General features: G+C 40.1%; 1 protein-coding gene across 10 annotated transcripts in view; it reads left to right on the top strand.

The window, feature by feature from the left end:
• The window catches only part of THRB (thyroid hormone receptor beta), a 163,091-nt gene that overhangs the window by 62,031 nt on the left and 74,223 nt on the right, over positions 1 to 26,837 (top strand). For 3 of the 10 annotated variants that reach the window (XM_065051573.1, XM_065051571.1, XM_065051572.1), the window contains one exon: positions 11,622 to 11,692. The exons of 5 other annotated variants lie outside the window; for them this stretch is intronic. The gene's annotated coding sequence lies outside the window, so the exon portion shown is untranslated. Of the gene's footprint in view, positions 1 to 11,621; positions 11,693 to 15,914; positions 15,934 to 19,750; positions 19,818 to 26,837 lie in introns of those variants that run through there. 2 more of the 10 variants (XM_065051575.1, XM_021298328.2) reach the window with 2 other exon arrangements.

Below are 26,837 nucleotides of genomic sequence, written 5' to 3'. Positions count from 1 at the left end.
CTATGACAAAGGGTAAAAAAATTAATGAGGAAATGGAGAACTGAATTAGACACATTAAAAGGATATGTAGTAAAATGAATTCATCATTAGGGTTAGATTACCAAAGAGTCGTTTTTCCAGGTGATGTTCCAGTCTGTCATGGTTTAATCCCAGCTGGCAGCTCAGCACCACGCAGCCGCTTGCTCACTCCCCATTCCTCCTCCAAGTGGGATGGGGGAAAATTAGAACACTAAAAGTAAAAAAACTCATGGGTTGAGATAGGTGAAGCAAAACCCACGCAAGCAAAGGAAAACAGGGGATTCATTCACTGCTTCCCGTGGGCAAGCAGGTGTTCAGCCATCTCCAGGACAGCCAGGGTCCATCACACATAACAGTTACTTTGAATGTCCCCCCTTCCTCCTTCTTCCCCCAGTTTCAGATGCTGAGTATGACATTGCATGATGTGGAATAACCCTTTGTTCATTGGGTGTCAGCCATCCCAGCCATGTCCCTTCCCAACTTCTTGTGCACCTGGCATGGCATGAGAAGCTGAAAAGTCCTTGATTTACTCAGCAACAACTAAAACATGAGTGTATTATCAACATTATTCTCATTCTAAATCCAAAACACGGTGCTATACCAGCTACCAGGAAGAAAATAAACTCTATCCCAGCCAAAACCAGGGCACAGTCTCTTCTTTGAAGTCAAGAAAACTTTTTGATCCTACCTACCTGTAACACATCAGTCTGTTGCTACTTAAGTTCCTAAGATTCAGCAGTGTCTCAGGTATTCTGGAAATCTTAGAGCAACAGTGAGTTTCAGTGGAGTTAAACCATGACAATTGTATATCTATATTGTATCTCTGTATTCAGGATCTATATATGAGTTGATTATTTAAGAGTTATGGTCTGCATAACACATTAAGGGGTAACCAAATCCCTCCTTCCTTTAAATGTTAAAATTGGAGAAGTCCAACATCCCAAAGAGACCACCTGGATGTGAGCTGAAAAATGTGATTGTAGCAGGCTCTTTTCCCCTCTGTAGCACGGTTTGTGTTTTCACATGAGCCCTGAGAATATGACTGATTCTGAGCAGATTTTTCTGAAGTGTCTTTCGCACAGGAGTGCATACATTGCTCCTGGTGCCTCCTTCCTCCTGCTCAGGATACCCTGGTAGAACTAAGGGTGGCTTAGGTGAATTAACAACTTTTTAACATTATTTTCAGACTGTTTGGATCACCCTAAGTTTAGGAGGGTGAATCCCCCTTGGAGTCTGTCTGAGCTGCTGGATGAGAGTGAGAGGGTTGTTTAGTACGTTGTCTGAAATAGTAGATATATGAATCCTCTTTCAGCTGGGAATACTATTTCAAGTAAAGCACTTCTTTTAGATGTGCTGCTGCAATGATAGTCAGTTAATCACAGAATCTAGTTCTCTTAGCTGTGTATTGTGGGGAGTCTGCAGATTTAAATTCAAAGCTTCTGAACAGCATTAGGATCTGTAGATAAAAGGCTCCATGTACTGTGAGAACAATTGGTGCATTGTGCTTAAATTCAGCTGTAATTACATTTTGTGACCAAGAGAAGGAAGGAAGCATGATTTACGGTGTTGTGATTTGTGACGCTTTTTGTGTGTTTTGCCATTGCAACAGTATTGGGGCTCTTTCATTGTGTACTGCAAATCTTTCCTAGATGAGAATAATAAAGATGAAAGCAAGAAAACCACGATATTGATGGCCATGCTTACAATACAGTTGTGTGATAATCCATTTTAAAGCAAATGATGAGGTACAATAAGCAAGCACCTCTTGCAAAGAAAAAAACATCGGGAAGTCCACACTTGGGTGAAAAATAAAAGTGAAATACCCATTCAGTGATACTGCATTTCCCTTGGTTGTCATCTGTACAAATTGAAAATAATTGCACCAAAATCGATGAAACTATATTACAGCTCAACAAAAGGTGGGAATTAACTCCCGCTACTTGTTTACTGAAGACATGGAAAGTTCCAGTAAGCATTTTGAAGGCAGTGTATGTTGTGGTCTCACCATATCTGGCATTGATGTGAATAGTTAAGAAATTGAAATTAATGTAAAGTGTCTGTATAGCAATGAGTTACAGGTCTGATCAGAAGGAAGAAAGTTCATGTGAATTGGGTTCTTGCACTGGGAGCTGTAGGTTTACAGGTCTTTGGACATACGTGAGTGACACTTCTGAGAACAGGTCCCAGTTTAAAGCAGACACTGGCAAAGGAGAAATCTCTGTCTGAGGGCTCCATCCTTTCCACCTGGTAACAGACAGTAGTGTATTTAGACAAGCAGTTATTTGCCGTAGTTTGTAGGTGTGTTTACATGCACAGGTTGATTTAGACTTTTCTTTATAAAATGCATATAAATCAAACAATGTAGAAGTTTGTGTATATGTTCTTGGGTTTTTTTGTGAAATCTAAAGTGCCAAGATGTAAAACTATTGTGACTTTTTTTTTTCTTGCAGAATTTATGTTAAACTTCATATAGAATAAAGGAAGCACTCATACAAAATTTCTGCTTACCATTTCTATGCTCAGAAAACATTTGTATTGCTTCTCTCAGCCAAGATATAATAGCCCAGTATTTCCACTGCTGAAGATCAATTTCTTGTGCAAAAGTTGATGATACTAATTAATCTACCAGAGCTGTTTTCCTGAGTCTCTGCCCAGTCAGTGTGGTGTTGACGTGGAGGTAGGTGACCCAGCCTTAGGTGCCTGAACTTCTTGGAGTAAATCTCAAGAGCATGCACACAGTGCTTCAGGACATGGGCACAGTGTGCAGTGCATGTTATACCTGTAGTATCTTGGACCTTATTTGAATAAAAATGTGGGGACCTTACACCTTACCAATTGAATATGAGTGGAATGAATGAAGAGCTGGACCACAATTGAATTAATTGTTCCAGCAACAGCTTTCAAGCGAGGCTGGATTGAAACTACCCTGCTTCTGATTTAGAATTGGAAGAGTTTTTAGAAATCAAAATTAAACAGAAACAGGATTGAAAGTTACTGTCTGGTTCATGGAGAACAATCCTACACTTTTGGCAATATCCACTGTGTATATTCTCCATAGTAATCTGATCAATGTAAAAATAGTTTGTCACCATATATTAATAACGTCTTGTGCTTGCACAGACACAGCGTCTAGACTGCAGGTACATGGCATCTGTAAAGCAGTGCACACACAGCAAATATGACACAGACCAGATTAAGGAATGAACAAAATAGGTTTTATTGATGATATATCCAGTATTCAGAAAGAATTGCACTGGTTTTTTTGTCACTGTGAAATACATGCTATACTAGCAAGACCCTTCACAGTAGCCTTGCCTTGTGATTTTTTTTAAATTGATGATGCACATTCTTTTGTACCAGAAGGGAAAGAAGCTAATTAGGTCCTTTACAAATATGCATGAAATATGCAATAAATAAAATCTTATGAGAGTGCTGCTTAAGGTTATATTGTTCATCTTTTAGCCTCAGAAGAAAATTCCAATTATAATCTCAGCACGATGAGTGGTTTGTTATTTGCATAGCTCAGATATGATAATAGTTTTCCTTCTCTTGATGTATTGGTAATTTACTGAATAGTGGCATGAGGTAGTGATTTGTTTTATAGCTAAGAACATAGTATAATGTTAATGCTCCATATTCCTCAGACTGAAACGGTTTGGATGCCATCTGTGTTTTATCGAGGTCTAGTGCTATATTTAAATGTTTTACCTTACTGATTTATCAGCTTTTCATAACCACATCCAAACTGTCTCAGGTACTCTCCTATCCCAAATCATTCAGTCTGTGTTACAGTCCCTTAGACACCAAGTCCTGACAGCTGCCCGTCCTGTGTGATCATCTGTGCTTTTATTCCCTGATGGAAAGTGTAATTAGAGAACAATGATTTAGCTTTTGGGTTGACATGCACTTGAAACTTATTACAATACTCTTCATCTGCTGCTGTCTTCTTATCCAAGTATTATAAATATCTCTTATTTTTCTCCAGTTAACCTCCCGGCTCCCTCAGAGGTGGAATGCTGCATCCATTAGCCATATAAAAACTTCTTGTCTAGGAGGGGAAAAGAAGAGTTATTTCTCTTAATCAGCCTGGTGTGGGAATTTGGAGAGGCAGAATGTAATTAATTATGGAGCTTGAATTTTGGCCAAGGCTCTATTAGACTGAGGGTTACAGTTTATTAATTTCTTTCAATCTTGTGATGATAGGAGGAGCAGGAGGGAGACAAGGGAGTGGGATCTTATGCTGACACAGGGAGTTTGTACTCTTGCTGTGGCAACGGGTTTCAGTTGTCACTGTTTTAAGCTGGACTGCTTGATGTGGCTGTGGCAGGAGGATGAGGAGTAGAAAAGATAGCACAGCTTCAAATGAAATTATTTGCAGGGGGAAAAAAAGGTTAATTATACATAAATCAAGCTCACAAAAAACAACCAGAGCATGAAAGAGCTACAGTGCATGCCCTCTGCCTTTCACAGACTGTTTCCAATTCACTTGGTGCTTTGTGTTGCTTTTCTGAGGCAATTCTTTTCATTTTATGTGCATCAACACATATTTTGTCATAATTTTGTGATGGTAACTTCTGCACCAGATCTAGCAAGTCGCTAGTAGACTGTTTAGCAATTAGATAAAATATAAATCAAGGAGATACAGCATAAGTTATTTTAAATTTTATTTGATTGCTCTGCTAGCTCTAGAGTTAATTTTTGTAGGGAAGAAATGCATGACAGTGACAAGTGGTAAAACTGAATGGATCCAGAACTCGGGGGGAGGAGAAGCTGCATATCCACCAAGGCCACTCTTCTGCTACATTATAGGGAGCATTTGCCACATCAGCCAGCACTAATGGGAATATTCTTATGCAATGGAGAAACAGGACTGAGGAGTAGAAGATCTGTTTTTGACAGCTACATCTCTTATGAAGTTTCAGTTGTGTTCCTCTTCATCACCAAAATTCTTCAAATGTTATCTAATAGTTTACTTTAAAATGATGGAAGAAAATTATTCAAGGTCCTAACTTTTCTGAATCTCTTGTTTGCATATGTTTGTCTTCTAAAATGCATAGTACACAAAGTCTCAATATGTTTCTGTTCTTAAATAATAACAAAAACAATAATACTGAGAGAATTAGATCTGTTTTTCTTCTGTCTCTAAGGAAATGCTTGCATTCTGAAAAGGTTGTAGTGCTGTGTTGTATAATGGTTCCACCATCCTTGTAAAACAAGATGTACTTTGTCCTGTTAAAATTAGAACTACTTAAGAGGCACCACAATTATTATGAAATTGCAAATCATCTGTCTCCTGGGAGAAGGTGATTTTCTTCACTGAAGGAAAGTTGGCGTTAATAAGCACATAATCAATGAAAATAGTGTTGTCATAATGGGTATTGAAGTTTATATCTATGGGAATAGATGGTATTGTACAGGGTAGGAAGAAAAGCAGGGTCCAGCATTGCTTTGCATCCTCTGCCTTTTAGACTAATTCATCATTTAACGAGCTAGCTGTGGAAAGTGGAATTCACTGCTGAAAGGAGGGCAGGTGAAGAACATAGAAAGTGGTTGTATTTAGTAAATTAAATTAATACATTTCTATGTATATTTCTCAGTATAATCTCTGGGTATGACCTCGAACTCCCAGTCACAGAAGGTTTTCTGCCCTGTTCCGTTCCATTTTGAGTCTGGACCACGGTGTAGTTGCAAGAGCAACACCTGTATTGAGCAACCCACAGAAGAAGGGTAAATGATTAACCAATGTTTGCAGTTCCTTTCTCGCGGTTGCTTAAAAAAAAAATCACTGCAGAATTCAGTTAAAACCTTCAGAAATCCTCCTGGGCTGTGGCAAGAGTGCTTGTCCTGTGATGTACAGCAGTTCAGGACTTCGCCTTCTGGCAATGACCTTGGGTGTGCTGGCACGTCCCATCTGTGCTGGAGCCAACTCGCTGGAGCTGGGGCTGCACGGTGGCTGCCCCAAAGGCAGGGACATGAGGATTTGCCCACAGTGCTGCCACTAGGGCTGGGTAGCAGCTGGCTACAGGAGAGGAGGGCTGGGCTGTACAGTGGCTATAAACACACTGATTTTCCAAAGGGTTTTGTTTAACGTTTTGTTGTCAGTCATGATTGGTAGCACCAGCGTCCTCTCCACAGGACTGCTGAAAATAAGTTGTCTGTAGCTGGGTTTGTAAGGAAGGAAGGAAGATTTTCAAAGGCACGAATTGCCTTAAAAAACTCTGTAAGATCTATCTGCCTGATTGCCATTTGAGGTACTTCAAATATTTTTTCTCATTTTTTTTATAGGTAGGTTTCTTATCATGGAAACAGAGGGCTAAGTTTATAAACCCTTTAAAAGAGGGATCTTCTGATAAACAGAGGTTTATTTCTGACTGCAGATATGAGGATGCTTAGAGTCTATAAGTAACAGGATACCTGCAGTGAGGTGGGTAAATATTTAGGAGCAGCATGTTATAGTTGATATGTGAGAACGATAGCTTTACATTGTCCACTTCTGAGTTATCATGTTATGATATCCTCTTAAGTGCATTTTATTCTTCTTTGAGTGCTGTACACACAACACACAGAATTTGCAAAGTCAAACGCTGTATCCCACCCATGACCTGCTCTGGCTGTTTCCCTTCATTGTAAATTCATCAGCCATGTCACTTCAGTCAGCTAATTCAATCTTCTTCTTTTAAACCTCTTCTTCAGGGGATTCTACTTTCCCTGCATGTGGTCTATGGGCCGGGTATACCTTCTTTTTCCTCTTTTCAGCAGTTTTTCCCCCAGGACCATGGCTCAGCGTGGTCCTGCTCTTAGCCCCACATGATCCCCAGCTGCAGCACAGGCAGCAGCAATGGCAGGGAAGGCATCTCACCTTCCTCTCCCCCTGTGAGGATGATGCTTGTCAGTGGTATCCAGCATTAAACTCCCTTCCCAGCACCTCTCACCGAGTTTGCAGAGGTTTGAAGTGTCATCAGATCTCAGCTGGTTTTGACTGGCCTGGAAAAAGCCACTTCCCTGAATAAAAAACACCTTCTGCCTATTTAGAACACAAAGAATATTTGAATTATTGAAAGAGGAGCTATCAGATATTATTTTCTCATTGTAAACCAATGGGTTTTTTTTCTTGCCTTTTATCTTAGAAATCATTGAACAATTTTGACTGATGTAATTAAAAATAGCCTGAGGCACACATCCAGCATGGAAAGTTTGAGTCCAAACAATTGGTCTGGCAAAATTATAAGCAAGTGAAAATCGGATCTTGTGGAAAGTATTGGATAATCCTTAGTAACAGGCTGTGTCACAGTTCTCACCTGTCTATACTGAATTTGCAAGAACACTTTCTTTTCAGCATGCATGCAACCTGCACACACTCTTATCCAGTGCGTTCTGCTGAAATGCATATCACTTAATTAAATAATCCACTTAGCCTGCTTAAGAATCGCTCGATCTTAATATGACTGCAGCTAATCACATGTGGTATTAAACCTGTTAATTGCTTATCATCTAATTGCCTAGTTTGAGTTTTATAACAGCAAATGGAGGACCAAATGCTTAGTGTCCTTTATAACTATCACTACTAGACATATTAGAATAATTATAAAATTTTTGTCTATCCTAAAAAATGTACAGAAAATTTATCATATAAAAGATCAGTAATTGAAATGCTATTGTGACACAAAAAGCTGGCTTGCAATTAATGATTCAAGAAAAAAAATAACTTAGCAGAAAGCCTTCAATCTTCATTCTTCTGATACATAATTTTGGTTATTTCCATATTGCGTTGTTCTCAGTGGGAGTCTGAGCAAGGTTTTGGCTGAATATTCTCTACCCCTAGCTAGCGACTCTGTTGTGCTTTCATTATGTTTGCCTCACATAATCGCTCACTGTTAATTTCAAAAAGCCTTTGATATTTCTGTGTGTTTGTGTCCTAAACAATAAGCTGATCCAAAATGAAGTATGATTTATTGCCTTGTGACCTTACGCACAGCTTTTCCTTGTAGAAAACAGCATATGAACCTGGGTGTTGACTGCAGGCTGAGCACCGATACCTTTCCTCCTGTGTATGTTGCCTTCATTCCTGGGCAAGCTCAGTGATCCAGTCAAGTGAGGCTTTTTTTGTGTGAATGGCCTCTCTTGCCCACATTCCTTTTAAACATTTTTTTTCCTGTATTCAAGTATGCTTCTCAAACCAACTCAGTCTTTGTGAAGAGGTCTCGGTATTTACTGTGGCCATGGATTGGTGATGCGTTCCATCTAGCCTTAGTACTCCTAGGACCAGTGTGAAAAGGTCTTGGTATTTACTGTGGCCATGGGTTGGCGATGCATTCCATCTAGCCTTAGTACTCCTAGGACCACTGTGAAGAGGTCTCGGTATTTACTGTGGCCATGGGTTGGCAATGCGTTCCATCTAGCCTTAGTACTCCTAGGACCAGACTGAAAATGCCAGTGTGCTATGGCAAAAGCAGCAGTGAGCATCAACACCTTTCCTTTAGCTTCTTTGTCCTGATAGATTCATGTTGTGCCACTGGGACAAGTCTAATGTTGGGAATGCTGGCACAAGAAGGCTGAAATTTCCTGGGGAATGGGGAGAAGGAAGGTGATGTACAGAGAACACTGCCTTAAAGCTTAGAATTTTCAGGGGAGCCATCTGCAGGGATGTTGTAGGCGTGGAGGAATGAATGATGATCTCAGGTGATCGCTCAGGCTGTACCCTGGATATATACGCATTTATGGGAAGAGACTTTTCAGAATGTTATAGGTAGAGGTGTATAAATCTGAGTGGCCTAACTAAACTCAGAAAATCATTGCCCAGCATTAAACAGTTTGATCTGGCACTTTGAGTCTAGGGATCTCTGCTACTTAGTTGTTTGGTAGATGTAGTATATACTTGCTGCTAAGGGTGCACAGGAGGAGAAGACTAAAAGAAAAAAAGTAAGCAAAGCATTTGAAAATTCAGTGTCTGTGCACAGCACATATGACAAAAGCCTGCTAGAGAAAGAGAAAGAGTGTGCAGCTAAAATGGTAATTTGTTGTTTGGACAAGTTCTTTTGAGAGAGGGAAGGTGATTCACTGAATCTTCAGTGAGAGTGGTGGTTACTTTTCTGTTTTCGCTCAGTGTCTTGGCACACAGTCCAAGTTATTCCTCCTCCACTAGTCTTTTCAAGGTGGGCAGAGCCCAGGATCACTTTGCCCAAATACAATGGCACTGTGCCTTGTGGTCAGTCCTAATGTAAGAGGAAATTATGGGAGAAAGAGCAAGGAGGAGATGGTGGTGGGGCAGGGAGAGAAGAAGAGAGAGTACAGTGGTACTGCACTGTTTTGTGGGAAGGAGGGATCATATGTGAGGGGAGAAGCTGGCTCTCATGTGCACTGAGATCTGCACCACATGTGCTGATGTGCTGATCGTGGCCAGTGACCTCATCCATGTGCAGGTCTGGCTATCACAGTGGTTGAGGTTTGCCAGCCAAGGACTGACTCTCTGGAGAAGGGCAAAGGCTGACTATTTTTGGCAGAGAACCCTTGCTCTTTTTGGAGTCACTTGGAGACTTGTGAAAGCCATGAATCTTACAGTCTTTTCTGTTGCAGGGCTTTAAAGGTGGATGACAGATGGAATAAGTTCATCCTCTGGTTATTTCATTTCTCAGCTGAATCTGTTTTCTATTTGTGCCTGCGTGATCTCACTCATTTGCTTTCCTATACTGTGCTGTCTCTTCCTTTTTTATTTTTCCTGGACTTTCTTATTATAGAGACCCCAAAATCCAACGTGAGACTTCTGAGTCTGTTCAGACACACAGGAGCAATGATAACATGTTCCACATGCAGGCATTCCCATGGAAGGCACCGTGATAGTCTGGATCAGTGATTTAAATTTAGGCTGAAGCCTTTGTCCCTGCAGGTGCTCTCAGTGGGATGCAGGGCTGTCGAGATGTCTGATCTGAGCTGGGACTTCGTCCCTAGATCAGCCTTCCTGTGCAAGGAAAGGTGTGCAAGCAGGAGCCGAATGGGCGGCTGTTTCCCGGCTGCTTTACCCAGTCCTGCTCCGGACATGCCAAGGCTTCATCAGCATCTTATGCCATTCTCAAAATAGCTCTGGGGTGGCAGCAATTGGTGTTTCCATTTACAGTGACTGATTTTTAGGTTCTGCATCTAGCATTCCTTCCTACATTTTACTGTTAATAAGCAGGTAGACCTGACGACCTCAAGAGATACGGAGCATTTTCCTGTAAATTCTTTGCTCCACCTGTTTTCAAATTAACTGATGACGGAGGGAGGGAGGATGAAGGGAAAGAATAGCATAATTAAATTCTCTGTTGTATCACTTCAAATTCTCTCAAGAATATTTGTAAAAATCAGTGTTACTTTTCTTCAGGCTGCTGGGGACCCAAGTCTTTAGTCAATTAAATCCTCATTTTTTGATATTATTTTTTCCAGCAAGGCTTCTTAAATGTTGGGCTTTGGCATGTGCCTGGTGTCATTTTACTAGCTAAAATAATCAGACAAGTTTTATGTATTTTAGCTATATACTAGTTAAGCAAATAATAATGAGAAATTTGAAAGTATTGTTCAAATTAGGAATTAAAAGTAGATGTAATCTGAATGTAAGCCAGATGAGTTTGAATTGTCTGACTAGTTTAGATCATGCAATTGGGAAAATAATGGCAAGGAAACCTAAGTACATGTTAAACACCTTCCAGATACCACATTTGGTTATTCTGGATAAAGCAGAATATTATCTAAAATTCCTTGTTTCTTTTTGTGATCATCCTTTCCATTCATGGGGGGGAAATCAAGATAAAACAACATCTGTGAGCTGCCATTTTCCCCACCAGCTGTCAGAAAGTTCTTCTGGTAATTTGTTCTTGAACAGGTGAAGGTGGCTGTTCTTACTGTAGTCCTAATTTTCATTTTGAATAGAGATACTAATCTGGCAAGCTGTACTTGATTTGTGTTTCCAAAAAAATCCAGCTGGTGGGATATCTATAGGCCAGGTAGGAATAATTTTGTCTAAAGATACAAGCTCCTTTAATAACAAGTCATGCCCTCTTCTCAGTGTAGTTTATCCCATTACTCTTTTTTCCTTTTTATCTCCACTAAGGGCTTGTATCCTGAGGAGACCTCCATTCCTTGCGCTTTGTGTCTGACCTCCCAACAGTAGCACTTGTTTACCTAGAGAGATAAGTTGTTTCTGGAGAGCATCCAGCTGATAACTTACTTTTTCATTAGACCTTTTTTTCCTATTAGTTATCTCCTGTTAGTGGATCTGTGTCATTTGATAAAACTAATTAGGTAATAAAAGACTGCTTCTGAACTCCTCCCTTTAATTTTGGCATGGTGAAATGTACTTCTTGGCACCTTGCTCTTTCCTCATAAAGACAGCCTTCAGTTGACAAACAACATTAACCCAAAAGAAAACAAGCCAGTTCACGCACCCCCTCTTGATATATCCGTGTGCCAAAACAAAATAGTTCCTAACAAATTATTTGTACTGAAGATAGTGACATAACCCTGGCTCTCTTTTAGAGTTTTGCAAATGTTTGCGGAGCATCTCAAGAGGCCAGGCTAAAAATACTCAATGAAACCATTCAGCATTCTACTAAAAGCATTTTGTTTCCTAGGACTCTCCTCCCTTCTGAAAATGCCCTCCCACAGCTGCATTACATTTATTAGAAGGGGATGCAGGTATAAGGTAGGAACATCACATTTTACATTTTATTTTAAAATTTAGACTAATTTTCAGGTTTCCTTTTTAGATTACGTACTTGTTTTGTTTAAAAGAAATCTAAATAGAAGGAAAGTTTATTATTAGCTTCAAGTTGAAGTACACCCATCCAATGAAAAAGGTATTGATCAGATTATCCTTCATAAAAGTTTTCAGTGTGAAGGTTTTAGGTGTCATGATATGCAGCATTTGAGAGACAAATAGCAAAGAATTGCCGTCTCTATATGGCAAATGGCCTCTGCTACATCCTGAGGTAGAAATTGCCTGAGGACGCTGATGGACTTTTTTCTTGATTGCTGCATGTGTGCACCCAGGAGAAGGAAGGTCACAAAGCTTCATTTGAGAAAAATATGAAATATGCTTTGCTTGGGTGTGAGATCTGTAGAAATCACTGTAGTCACCTTCTGTTTGTGGTGCTCCAAAACATGAAGGAGAAGTATGTCCAGGACCCTCAAGGTTCCAAACACCGAGCCTACCAGAAATTGGAGGGAAACAATTGTCCAGGTTTCAGATGGTTTAGAAACAGCAATCAGTTTATGGAGGAATGACCAAATGTGGGTGTCTAGCTCGGAGGATGTGACATGTGACCTACCCAGACTCATATGGGGTCTGGAGCAGCCAGTGGAGGCCAAGCAGGATAGTTGACATGTGTGGACAACTGAACTGAACTCTTACCTAGTCTTGGTCTCTATGTCAGCATGATTTCAGCCTAGAGAAAAACTATTATATCAAAGCCAGTGAAATTAGACCAACAGAGGATCTCATCAGAATCTGGCCTGTGTTTTACACTCAGAAATATTATCTCTCTTTAAAAAATGGCTCCTACCTGTTCATTATTCAGTGTTAAATGCAACCAGCATTTTGGTCAGGTCTGAAGAAGCATTTTGATATTAGTTGCATGTTTGCGATGTGCTGGAGTTACTTCCATGTCAGAAAGATGTACCATGGAGATGTTCAGAATCTGTTGTGCTTGCAGAGATTTGGAGTACTACGTCTTCAGGGAACCAAGAACCCCGAAATAGCAGCATATGAAATTTTAAAATCAGTGGTATGATAAACTTGGATAGTACCAGGATGTGTTTATAAGTGAATCATGTGATAAATAAATTATGGGAGTGATAGCAAGATCCAGTTATAGCAATAAGAATTGAGTGCTTTAAAATGAAAAAAAAATTGAAGTTTGTATTTTCGTTTGTCCTTATTAGGTTCAGAAAAAGTTTTGACTTGCTTTATGCCCCTGAACAATTTTTTGTCTCTTCTCTAGATGCACTTACAGCCAACTCTGACTCAATGGCATTTAGCTAAGATGCCAGAAATGGTTATTATCCTCTGGATCTGCTGCTTTTCCTATCAGGAACACTCCTGAGCTACTACAGTTTATAACCTACTATAATCTCAGCTAAAACTTTTGGCTATTTTGATTAACATACCTTGTGTCAGAGGCAGATTTGACTCTGCATTTCTACCATTAAACATGAAAGCTTTCCAAGCAAATGCCAGTTACCACTGCTAGTGAGGTGAAAGCATGGACTCACCTGCTATTGTGTCAAATCTGGCAATTGCTTTTTACTTATAAGCAGCTCTGGAAATCCAGACAACCAAGCCCGTTTGTCCTGTGTGCTTTCACTTGATGTACTGTTCCTTTTCACTTGAGATAGTTTCTCAGCCCTCCTGCCTGAAACTTGGTGCCACGAGAAGATCCTTCCAAAGCCTTCCATTGATTGTTCCATTGCTGTGCTAAGGGGGTGCATTAGTCAATTGTATCCTGTGCGGTGTGCCGTATAGCTTACTGTGGGCGAATACTCCAGGATTATAGATTTGCTGAGAGTTAGTGTTGAGAGTCTCTGTATTTTTAGGCACCTCTGTGGTGCCTGGCAGCCTGACACCCATTCACCCTCGTATCCCTTCCCTGGCTGGGCAGTGTGTGAGGATGTGGAGCAGTGCCAGAGGTGCTCTTGCCAGCAGGGTTACGGGCTCTTTCTGGCCTGACCCCAAACAAGGGCACAGATAAGGAGCAGGGGAGGCTACAGTCTGGTTTTGAATGAAGTTGCTGTTGGTTTCTCTGCCTCTGCTCAATGTTTAGCTGTGGTCTCTGCAGTGCTGTGAAGATCTGGTCCATGGGAAGAGAGACAGCTTGGCTTTTACAGCTGCAGTCCTGTCCCAGGCACCGCAAAAATAAGCGAAGAGATGCTGCCCGGCAGGAGCAGTTCTCTGGGTGTCCTGGCAGGAGACAGCATAGCACCTCTGCTGCTTTTTTGGCTGGACTAGACAAGAACGCTCCCCTACCCACTGCCCGTTTCTGCTGCCGACAGATGCTGCCCGCACAACTGGCGGGGTAGGCAAACTTCTCCATCCTCACCCTTGCAAGCAAAGGCAGTGCACTTTGGTAGAACATGTCCTTTTCTTTGCATATTAAAACTAAGCTGTTAACATATTGTGGATTAAATTATTAACATCCACATTTTCACCCACAGAGGGTCCACAAACACTACCTATATAAAGGATTGAATGCCTAGCTGTGTTATCAGTGAACAAGGAGAGCTGTGTCCTTACCAGCTAGCAGCTGTGCAGCTGCCTCTGAATGAATGAGAAATCCTTCCACAGTGCATAAGCAGTTACAGTGACTTTTGCAGCATTTCTTCTATAGGAGGGATTGCTTCTGTGACATGAGATTCTTTTGAGGTTTGACCAAGTTGTGCTTAGGTGAGGCAATTAATGTAATTTTTCTGAATGAACAAATGGAAGAAATCATAGAATCATAGAATAGTTTGGGTTGAAAGGGATCTTCAAAGGACATGTAGTCCAATGCCCATGCCTAAACCTATTAGAAGATTTTAAAGTGAAAACCCCACCCTATTTCACTGCTGCACTAGTGTAAGCTTTGCTGGCAATGCAGCAGTGGATGACATTTTGCAGTGGTTTGATGCTAAAAAAAAGCTTTCTGATGTATGCCAAAGTTACATGGAATACATGTAAGAGCTAAAACTGAGCATACCTCTTGCAAAGCAAAATTAAAATTGGAAGGAAAATGTACTAAATTGAGGTGCGAATGAGATGTGACAGTGACTTTCTTCTATGAAAAAATTTAGCTAGAAGGCAGAAATTGCTAAAAGCTAAATAATAGCTAGCAGGAGTAAACAGTATTTGTCTTCCAGGGCCATGAGGATTTTAATTAATTTCAAAAAGATACATAAGGGCTTGAATTACAGATACTGCAGCCGAAGCAAAGAGGTTAAATAACTGTCCCTAGCAGAGCCAAAATGAAATCTGATGCAGGTATTCCTGGTCTCTCGCTTTGCTCTCTGGTTGCTTGACTGTCAAGGCAGACTGACACCAAAATGTCAGGAAGGTCTACAAGTACTTTGTGATTATTTTTTTTTTAAACTCATTTAGCAACTTTGGTTCTCTGTAACAGACATTGTTTGTACCACAGTATGTCTGCTTCCAAATATATTTTATTTGTAGAAACTGCAGAATTTTCTCCTGTTCTTACCATTTCCCGTGGTTTTACTCTGGAGTGTGATGGATGAAGAAGGCTATTTGTGTAATTAAGGTATGAGAACGCAAATTGTACATCCTGGGTTTAGAGATGCAAGTCAGTATGTGATGGTCAGTCTCTTGAGCAAACTAGCAAGTGAACTTCCTCATCTGTAAAAGAATAATCTTATTAAAAGTGTGTACGAGAAGTGAGGCAGCGCTGAGATTTTGAAAGCCCTGTGGGATCCCGGTAGGAAAGTGTCCGTAAAAGTGACATTGAATCAGTGAGAGTGTAGAAACAGTACATTCACCTGTAGTAAGCTGTGAGAGAATTAAGCTGTACAAGAACAAGACACACTGGAATGAGTGTTGACACACAGAGTTAATTGAGAACAATTAAGTCTGTGTGTAGACAAGATCTACATAGTCCATTTGAACTGCATGGTATTATATGAGTAAAGGGTGCAGGATTAGACCCATTGTTTACAGATTTACCTAATGCTTTAAACTATTTGGATGAATGGTGTTACACAAACGTTAGTCATAATTATTATTTAATTATGACCACATGTTTACTTTGAACATAGTCCTATACTTAATATGTTGGAAAGCTGGGATAATATTGCAGCTTCAGTGTGTGAGCTACTGTTTGCGAAGCAGCATTTCGCTAATGGCTTCTCTTTTCGTGCAATGAAAATGCGTCCCTGGACTGTGAAATTGCGCCGATTCTGGTACGTAATGGGCAAATAGCTTTAATAAAAATACCTTCAGCTGGAACATTTTGAAACAGATGCAGCTGAGATAGAATGCTAACGTATTAAAATTAATACTATTAAATGTGCTGTTGGTGTATCATTTCAAGATATCTGAGGTGCTAGTATTTTATTCTGGTTACATTGAGAGTGCAGAAAGCAAATTTCATAGTATGATTCATAAGATCAGGAATGATACAGTTTTTCTATAATTCATGTGTTGCTACTTTAATTTGCATTTAAATGTTTAAACTGTTATAAAATCTCAGTCTTTAAACTTTAATGTAGTTTTTTTCACTTCTAACCAGAATGAAGTTATTCCTTCTTTAATGCTGTGTTCTGAGGTTTTCCTTTGCTCAGATCTTCCATTTCAGCAACTGTGGAAAGCTTAAGATAAGTTTGTGAGTGGCTACGGACATAAGAAGGAAAAGAGCTTAGTGTGGTTTTGGTTTGTGGGTTTTGTTTGTTTGTTTTTTGTGGGGTTTTTTTGTTTGTTTGTTTTTTCTTTTTTCATTTTCTTCTTTTTGTATGGAACCTGATAAGAAATATAATTCTGAATGGCGTATAGTATGTCCTAGGTTGCAAGAGATGGGGTGCTGTTCTATCCTTTTACTAAGTTAATACCTTTTTAAGTGACTAAAGATAATGGAAAATATTAGCATTTCTTTGGAATTATTTCAGTGCTTTGAACGGAGATATCGCAGCCCCTCTGTGCATGGCATTTTCAAAGATTGTCAGTGCTACTGAGGGGGAAAAGACCTCTCTTGAGCACAGGCTGTGCACCTGGACTTCTGTGAGGGAGAACCTGGTTGATTTCAGAGATAGTAGTCTTTCCTTTAACCTGATACAGGAATCTTCTGATTCCTGACTCAGTTCCTAAATCTCACACAGTGGCTGCAGACCATATTTTTTTTATTGTTTAAGGCATTTTTTTTCCCCTGTGAGCTTCCCCTGACAGGCTCGCCACTCAGTAGACCAGCTTGTAAACCCTACTCACCTGCATGTGGAAGACCCTTGTGTCTTCTGGCTGTGTCAGGCTTGAGGTGACCTGACACCACATTCACCAAGAAAGCATGTGTTTCTTCTGTGATTCTGTATTTCAGTGGCCAGCATGGATTCAGGATTGTCCTGAATGCCTGCTTGCTTTGTGGGGAGATGACTTTTCCAATGCATTAAAAAATATATATAAAATAATCAATCATTCAGTGTGAGTTTTCTAAGAGGAAGATGGGAGACATGCTGATTCCCGTAGGAGAGAAGAAACTTTTAAAAAAGTCCTAGGTGTTCAAAGTTTACTTAAACTTTCTTTCCCACGAAAAGACATTCTGTTCTAGATGACTGTTTCTCCGCAAAAACAAAGTATTTCGGTAGATGTAATTTATGTTTTATTTGAAAAGACTTCTGAAAGGAAGCTTGGTTTTAAGAAACCATTTCACCTCTTCAATTTATTACTTTGGTGTAGAAATGAAGGTAAAAATAATTTGTGAATGCAAGTTTCCTTGCAAGGGCTTGAGTTTCTGCCCGAGGCTCAAGCATTCCTTTGCCTTCCTCTGTGTTTTTCCAGCCCTGCCATACGGTTGAATGTTTGAATATTGTAGTGTCAACAGCTCCTTGTATGTTCACTTGATACAGTTGAGCAAAAGTTTTGACATTCAGCTGAAATGTTTGAGTAGCCATTACCAGCATAATTCTGCTTCTTAAGTAAATCTCATCTTGATGCTTGAAATCTAAATGGATTAATATTTTTAATGTCTTGTTTACAATGCTGCCTATGAAAGCCTGTATTTGTCTACTTGCCAACCTTCCTTCTTGGCCAGGAACCGTTCTGGCGTGAATCTCCACACTGGGCTCCCATCCATTTTCCTTGAGTCTCTCTGGTTCCCTCCCTTTTCCTCAGGGGCTCTCTGGAAGATTGTCAGAAGGGCTTTAATTTCTTGAGCAAGTCAGCTTTTTTTGACTCCTAAATATTTCTACCCCAACCCTAAATTTCAGAGATTGCCAGCCAACCACAGATGGCTTGCCCTGGTGGTGTTAGTAAAAAACACATCTTCTTCTCAGGTTTTGATGAAAACAAACCTAAAACCAAGCCAGTGTTAGCTTTGCAAGTAGGCAGAAAAAGATAGTTAAGAAAGAAGAAGCTTGCTCTGTGTGTGTGTGTGTGTGTGTGTGTGCCTTGACAAGGTGCCCAACAGTCATGATGAAGTAAAGGTGAGCTAGTAGATAACTCCTAATGTAGATTATACACATTATAGCATACTACAGTATTTTACCAGCAGATTCATACTAGCATGTAATGGGAAGTAAAAAAGTGCTGTCTGGTGACACTGGCTTACATATGATTGTTAAGGCTCTTAGAGGAGACTTGGAAAGTGCGACATGAGCCTCAGTGCTAAAGCAGCAAACAAGTTGTTAGAAAGTAGAAACCAGGGGTGTATGATATCAGACTACGGTGAAAATAATGCAGCTGTAGGTTCTGAAGCAGGCTGGCAAATCCTCACTAGTGGTTATTTTGATATGTGATACCCTGATGCTAATCTAAGGAGTTCGATGCAAAAGTGAAGAAAGCAACAGTAACAGCCCTCAGCCGAGCTGACTCGGTGACCAGGTGCCAGGTTCGCGGAGAGTTGGATGGATCTTTGCACAATCCCCTGAATTGGATACGTGTGGAAGGAAGACATGGTGTCTCCACATCACAAGACTGTGACCGGTGATTTAACAGCCTCCCCCCAAAACAACAAAAATTTCTGCTTGGTCTGTCTTCGAGTAAGGGCTGGGTTTGCTGCCTGGTCTGACATTAGAGGGGAGTGGGACTGTCCTTCTCCTGCCCGTCCCCTCCCAGGGAGGGTCCCCTAGGCTGGAGGTGAAGACGAAGGTGCAGATGAGACCCACTATGTTCCTGCCCACGAGCGACTTCAGGCAAGGCACGGCTGTACCCCAGGAGTGAGTGAGTGAGTGAACGCCTGTTGGTGTGTGTAAGATGCTGATTTCTAAAGATAATCTTAATTTCTGGTTCTCAACATGCCATTTAGTTTTCAAAACATGGTATTACTCAAAATGAGATGCATTGACAAGACAAAATAATCTTGACAATCTTTCATTACACATACATAAGTTGTATGAGTATCCTTGATGCTTTATAGACCAGTGCGTCTGGCACAAAAAATTATGAGTATAAAGAGCAGGGATAAGGAAAAAGGAAATTTGGATTTAATATGTGAAGCAGCCAAGTATTTGGCTACCCTTTATCTATTATTGATCATTCTCTCTGCTGTTCAGAAATTATTTGGAGTTGGGGATTCTCAGTATTTTATTTAAAAAAAGAGAAAGTCTCCTTGCCTTTTTCAGACATCAGAGTTACAAGATGAATGTGCAAACATGAGTGTGTGAGTCAGGAAACATGCCAGCAGAGGTGGGTGCGTGAGCGAGTCTGTAGGTAAACAGAAATAAAGTTAATTGGCAGTTTTCTTGTATAGCACGGGCAGCCAAAGTCCTTCTCGCTGGAAGAAATTTTCTTTTCCCATTATCCTTCAGCATTCTCTTGGAGGGATTGTCTCAAGGGAAGTGAGTGAGTCAGAAAATATGCCAAGTTCATGTCACGGCTTTTTCGGCATTTCTTTCTCTTGCTGGCCTCCAGGAGCTTTATTGGCAAGTGTTTTTAAAGGAAATGTTGGCACAGGAAGGCCTTATTGTTTATGTCATGAAAGTCTCTTGGCGTCTTCTGCCTTGTTATTTTCTCCCTTAAATGGGGAAATTAGGAGTGGGGGGGGACTGAGAAAGGAAAAGAAGAGAGAAGCAGAGTATTAACTTCCAGACCGTTGAGGGTTGCTACCAAAACTGTTCTCCCTACGTCAGGATGTATCTTGGTGAGTCCTCTCTTTTCTTTCTCTCCATTGCCGCTTCACGGGCTCTGGTACAGCCAGTGGATCGATTTCTAAATGTACGTTTCCCCTTCATGCTTTTCAAGATGTGACATTTAGAGAGCTTTTGCAAAGAGAGAAGCCAGCAGTTTTCTGGTGGGCTCTTCTCTGCCAGAACAAGGCAGGGAGAGGCAAACGCAGAGCCCGGCCAGGGTCAGATCACTGCCGCCTTCTCACACGCTCCGTGATGAGCTGTCAAGGACACTTCATTAAAATCTGTTCAGTTCCGTGTAAGGTTTGCATACAAAATACAACGTGATTTACAGAAAAGAAAAGAAAAACAAAGATTGGGAAGCTCTGTGGAGCAGATGTGGTGGGTATGGACAGGAACAATAGCGAGACGCTGCATGGTCAGAAATGCTGCTTGTCGAAAAGCAAAGCAGAAAGAAAAAGCATTCATTTAAATGCACACAGATTCTTAAAATGAAAGACCTAAACCACTAAACTTATTCATTTGCACTTAGACAATTTTGGCATAGCGTAAAAGCACACACACAAAAAAGAATTAAGTCCAGTGCAGCAATAAAAGTTGCTGTAACCTATTACCCTCAAATTAGGTGAGAGTTCTGAAGTCTCTGAAGATGCTATTTAAGAAATAAATGTAAACATTTAAAAAAAATATATTTCAGTATTTAATATTTTGTGATTTGGAAAGTAAAAAGTTATCTCTCTGCCTGTGATATGTCATGGCAGAAAGTCTGTTTCTAAACCAGATAAGTTTTTATCAATAATATTTGCCTCTCTGATATTTATGTGTGCAGCTCAAAGATACAGGATGAACAATTCTTTCAGGTTAACGTAGCAAAGATAGGCATTGATGTACCCTATTTCTTCTGGATTTGTTACCAGCAGGGAAAAAAAAAGCAACAAACAAAGTCAAATGCCTTTCTTTCTAGTTGAACATAGAGAAAGTGATATATAAACCACTTCTCTTTGTACCCAGTTAAAGTAAGGATAGTCTGTGGGATTTAAATACTTATTTCAAGGCTGTGATGCAGTTTTTGTGATATCGCTTCAAACACTAAATGTTTGTTGGTACATAATACATCTTTTTATTGTGGCATATTACTTGCATTTTGCTGGTGCTTTTTTGGAATGTTCATTTTCAAAGGAAAGAGAGATGATTAATCTTGGCTCTAAAAACCTACATAATTTCACGTTTCAACTCTTTCATGTGTTTTTGTTTTCTGACCTACCTATTTGTGGGTCTTTGCAAAAATTCTGTAGTGTATAATAGTTTAATTTGTGGAAGCCTTTCCCTCCCCCCCGCTTCCAGTTTTGTGCTTTGATTTGCTCAGACCTTGGCTTCATTTTCTTTAAAAATGCATATACAATTGAAGAAGCTTACTTTGGAGTAAATGTTCTAGTGGAACATGCATTTCTAGACCTGATTATTCTTAGAGCTTGTTATTTTTTCAGATTTGGGATCTTGTTCAGACTGTTACAGGAAAAGTAACTGGCTGCCAGCATTGGGTTCCAGGGAACTGGAACCTGGATTTTGCTTGGAAAACATCATTAAGAAAGGTGACTGTGACTCCTATATTCCTGCACTCAAGTATTTCTCCTGAGATTGATGCATACAAATAATTTTGTAAAATTATAATAATAAAGCCAGTAAAAAACAAACAAACAAACAAACCTGTTCTAGTAAGCACTAGCTAATTTTTATTTATAATTTCTTTGGATGAACATGTATCTGTAACAATAGTCACTTTTAAAAGGACATCCTGGTTGCATACAGTATGTTGCAAGTGAACCATTTTCAGTATGTGGCAGCTGTTAGCTAGAATAAGACATAAGTTTTTTGGTTTTGTCTGTGTCTGTAAATATATCTTTATATATGAATATATTGGAATAGTTATAGGTATCTCAAAAGATAGGCACTGTAATACTTACGGGAATATCACCATGGATTTTCCTCCTGTGTTCCTGCATTTCTCCGCTCTAGCAGATAAAACCCTTTGTGCCGTATTTCTTGCATCTCATGTCACAACAAGAGAAAAACCAAACCATAAAACAGGGTGTGAATAACTGTACTTTGGCCTTTGTCTGCTATCCGCTTTGCCAGCCAGCCAAAATTCTTTGGACATGACAGTAAAAGCGCGTTATTACATCATCAGCTTATACCTACCGCTGCAGTGTCAGATACGCTGTGACACTATTGCTTTATTGCTATGCGGGAGCATGACGTGAAATACATTAGAGCTCTGTTAACGGAGTGTCGCAATGACTTTTTGAATGGAAATTCACAACTTGCTGAATGAAAAGTTCAACTCAAAACCTCTTGGGTTGGGTAAGCCTGTGCTAGGCCCAGGGGGCAGTTCCCTGATGACCCTGTTTTCATTCCTGGTGGACTTGCTCCATAGTGAGGTGCCTGGCTTTGCCTAAGCCAGCAGGTAGGACATGCTCCCTGACCGCCGGGAGCTGGTGGCCCTGCACCCCTCAGCTGTGCCTGGGTATCCTGGGGTCCCCAACTGCACCTATGTTCCAGCTTCACTGAGAGGCTGCAGAACCAGGGAGTGCATGACCCCTCTTCCTCAAACCGTGTTTTCTTGAAACTTGGATAAGAAGACATCAGCAAGAAATACATCAGCAGAAAGGGGTTTTGTCAGATGTGGAGAGAAACTATGCACAAAACCACCGAACAGTGCACTGCACCCCATTCCCTCCTGACTGTGCTGCGGGTCACCCCAGGCTGGCTGCCACCAGAATGTCTTCCTTCTCCTGCAGGAGCCTGGCTGCAGCCGAGGAGCACTCTGCTCCTCCTGGCTTCTCACTTGAAGGAGGCACCACCAGCCTCTCTTCCTCTGCAACCAGCTCCCACTGCTGTGGTGCTTGCTGGAACCTGCAGGTTTTTCAGACTTTGGTGTCCCTGTTGAGCTGGATTAAAGCCATCCAACAGGCAGAGGGCGAGGAGGAGAGGGAGGGAAGGTGATGGTGAAGTGGTGCACAGCCCCTGCAGTAAACCTTTTTTCCTTAGGGAACTACATTAGAAATGTCCTTCTCCTCTGTCCCCTGAAGCTTTGAAGACACCTGTGAGCTTGAAAGCCCTCAATTTGGGCTACTTCATCAGTATTACGCTTGTTGGTTTCCTTTGCAATGAACTCTGAGAAAATTCTTCATTTCAAGAGCTTTCTCATCTCACCCGCACCTCCATTCATTTTTATTGTATTGGAGAAAGAAGGAAAGAAGAAACAGATATGGAAAATAACAATCTTGTAAAAAAAAAAATCCATAATTCATAGCTGTTCATTTTCTGACAGCCAGACTCTGTCACATGGGTGTAAAGAGCTGATGGGGATGATGAGTGCTATCAAACCACAGCTACAGCTCAGAGCTGCTGCGTGGAATGAATGGGAACAGGGAGTCAATGATATTATAATTTAGGATTGCATTGTTCTTCATGCAGGCTAAAGAGCATGACTTAACAGGGAGAGGTCAACATTCACAAGTTTACCCTGTTCTCCAGGGAAGGCAATGATTTGGGGAAAAAAGTGTGATCTGGTTATAAACTACTTGGATTTCAAAAAGTTTTCAATAGAGTTCTTTCCTGAAGGCTCATAAAGAATTAAAGCTGCTGTGTGATGAAAGGGAAACTGCAGTCATTAATTAAAAGCAGGTTAAAAGTTAGGAAGCAACAGGGAGTAAATGGTCAAGTTTTACAATGGAGGGAAGTCACTGATGGAGTCCTGTAGGCATCAGTCCAAGTGTCTGGGTGGTTCAACATATGGAAAAGGAGGTTAATATTGAAGTAAAGCCTGCTGACAGTGCTAGAGTCAGTGGGGAAGAGTTGCAGAAGAATCTCACAGTACCGAGTGTGACTGAGTAATAAAATGGCAGAGGAAATTCAGTGACAGTAAGTGTTACGATTTTTTACATGGAGAAGAATTGCAGTGGTAGTGGGTTAGTGAGCACTCAGGAAAAAAGTCCTAGTGTTTAATAGATGCTTTTATAAAGATAACAGGTGAATGTCCATCAGAGTTCCAAAACAAATGCTGGAATATTTTTAGGAAGGAGACAGAGAAAAACACCATATTCTCAATGTTTCACTCTATGTAGGACTGCGTACAAGTGATGCGATCTATGTTCTGACCTGTGAGATTTTCATGTCTGTAATCTCAGAGCACATGTAACAGCACAATATTTTTCATCCTTAGACTCATCTTTTTCTGGCATGATCTAGAACTCCTGTAATACTGAAGGCAGACTCTGAATTGTATTCTCTTCTATGTTTCCAACATTAGTGCCTATCAGTATTGTAATACATTGATGAAAGGATCTAACAATTAATCTTTCTGGTAATTAAGAAAGAAAAATATGAAGAATGTATCTGGAAAATAACAAGAGTAAAGCTCTGTCTGTATGAATTCTTCTATTGGAAAGTATTACAAATGTGAGTAGCTTTATGTCAAACAGAAGCCCTCCTTAATAAGTAAGGACAGTTCAGCTGGGGAAAATCATGTGTACTTTGCTGTAGCGTGCCTGTCTTCCATTATGTTTTATTCCAGGATGTGTTAGTCTCAAAGGACTTTACAAATGGGTGGATTCAGATGTATGTGCATACAACTGTTTTACTTATCAAATACTGCATTTATTCCTGAGCACTTTGCCATAGTTGCTTCGCAGGTATAATAACTATTACATATTTTGTATATATTTCAGTTGTTCTCTTAGTTACAAACTTGCACATTAAGTGTGCAGCTTAAAGATTTCCACTTTTCCCTCCCCATCCATCTGACCATTTAAGTTATTTCACAGGAGAAAAAAATATTCTAACCATGCTTTTATGAAGTCATTTGTTATTGGATCATTTCACTTATGCTTTTATGTTTTAGCTGATGTTGAAAGTTCCCTGTTTCTAACAAAAAAGCTTTGCAAAATTCGTTGTCACCTACAAAAGTCTTAAGATTATACTGACCAGACCACTTTTCAGAATTATGTAGTTGAGTTCAAATAGCTTAGATTATTATTGCTTCCTTGGTACAAAAAAAGGATAGGGTATGATAATGTGGGTTCAATGATCATTTAATATATATAGCAGTAATAAGTAATTTTTCAGTTTACATATATACTCCAATTTAAATAGAAACAGATTGAATTTGAAGAAAAGCAGAATAAACTTTGATTGAAAATCAGTGTGTTTTTTCATAGAAGAAGTAATGCAAAGATTGCCACTGCATAAATAGATTGTGCATAATGAACGAAAATGTTATTTCTGCATTACTTAATTTCTCATTTTTCTCCCTGACATTTTGAATCGAGTGTTAGACTGTAGAACAGATTCAAAATATCAGAGAAAAAACAAAAAGCAAAACTTTGTGTCCAGGATCTAATTTCATTAACTTGATTTGGCTTCACTCAGAGCAGATTCGTTTTTAGCATATTGCATTTGCATACTGACCTTTTCTGCGCTGTGAATGAAAATTGGTGCTGTGATGTGTTGATTAATCCCATAAAATAACATTTAAGACTTCATTTAAATATATTCTTAGGTGAACAATAATGACGTCTCATCCATTACAATAATAAAAATAAATCAAGATAGCTTCTGGGTAGCTGGAAAAGATGGTGTTGCAAAGCTAAGTCTTATTTTCAGAAATGCTGACTGACATTCTCCTTCTGGCTCTGGTTGCTGTGGTTAAAGTGCAGAACTGTTGAAAGTTTAACCATCTTATGCAGGATAGATCTAGACATTAGGTTTGAAATGAGGGGATGCATGCATTTGCGTCTGTGTACATACTGACAACGTGAATTTGGAAAAATGTCAGCTGAAAACTGGAGATGGCGTAGCCACTTCAGGTGAGCTCTGTAAATGGACTCTTTTCTTCCTCTTTCACTGCGGTCTCTACATAGTTTAATTTAAACTGAAAGCAAATTTACTGCAGACGATATAATCCAGAATAATTAATGTGTAGGTTGCCCAAAGTAATGATAGAAAATATGTATGTAACTATGTTGTCCTGCTGAGATCCCAGGTGGAGTTTCTGCTCCAGCTTCGCACTGTAGGAGAGATAACGAGCAACAGGAGAGAGTCTAGACAGGAGTACTAAGAAATATCAAAGGCTTAGGAAGTTTTAGAGATTTACAAGAGACATATACCAACTAGCACATCTCCCTTATTCCCACATGGTGAGGTGTACACTTTATCCCATGCAGAACTTGCCGTAGTTCTCCCAATAGGTAGCTTGTAGTACACCAGAATTTATATAAAACCCTGTAAGATGAAAACCCTTTCAAACTTTTCCATCCTTCACTACTTTAACCTGCATTTGTTGCAAGTTGTGCTCATGAATTACAGCAGTGCCCACCCTGATAATATGTCCATGTGGACAGACAAAGTAAATCCACCACTGCACTGGAGCTGATGCCTGCGTTGGGAAAACGAACTTCAAAGTTGTTGAAATGCTAAAAACCTGTTGAAAGCTGCAATTAAGCTCTTAACACAAAGCCTAAGGATGTTTAATTGCTGTACACAAATTGGGAAAATACGTGCAGATTGTACTAGTTCAGAGAGGTTATTCGGTGTTCAGCTTTCGGCTGTGTTCCTTGGGAAGGGGAAGCAAGCTTTCCGTCCTTCACACTCCAGCGTTCATTCTGAATGTCGCTCGCTGTACATCCTACCATGGATCTTTAATTAGCACTTGCTGCTTTTCTTCTTCCGAAGAGAATTGTGATAGTGGCAGACTTTGTGTCTTTACTGCCAGCGAGATGGGAAAGACTCCTGTGACTTCTATAACTGATCAGCTGAGACAGTCTGGTTCCTAATGAGCAGCGCATGACACAGTGCAGAGTATTGGCAAGATTAACGAACCCAGATTTCCTTAACAGCAGACTGACTTTAATAGCAATGTAGAGAAGGACTGAGAGTGTTAGCACATACTCAGCAATGCAGCATTACACTGAAATTAAAGTCCTTTGCAGCCAGCTATGGAAATATACAAAAACCTAAGGTTTATATTTGCAAAT

This window comes from Columba livia, chromosome 2 (genome assembly GCF_036013475.1).
Source record: "Columba livia isolate bColLiv1 breed racing homer chromosome 2, bColLiv1.pat.W.v2, whole genome shotgun sequence".
Taxonomy (NCBI): domain Eukaryota; kingdom Metazoa; phylum Chordata; class Aves; order Columbiformes; family Columbidae; genus Columba; species Columba livia.
Note: the sequence above shows the minus strand (reverse complement) of the source record. Positions and strands in the feature narration are given on the sequence as shown.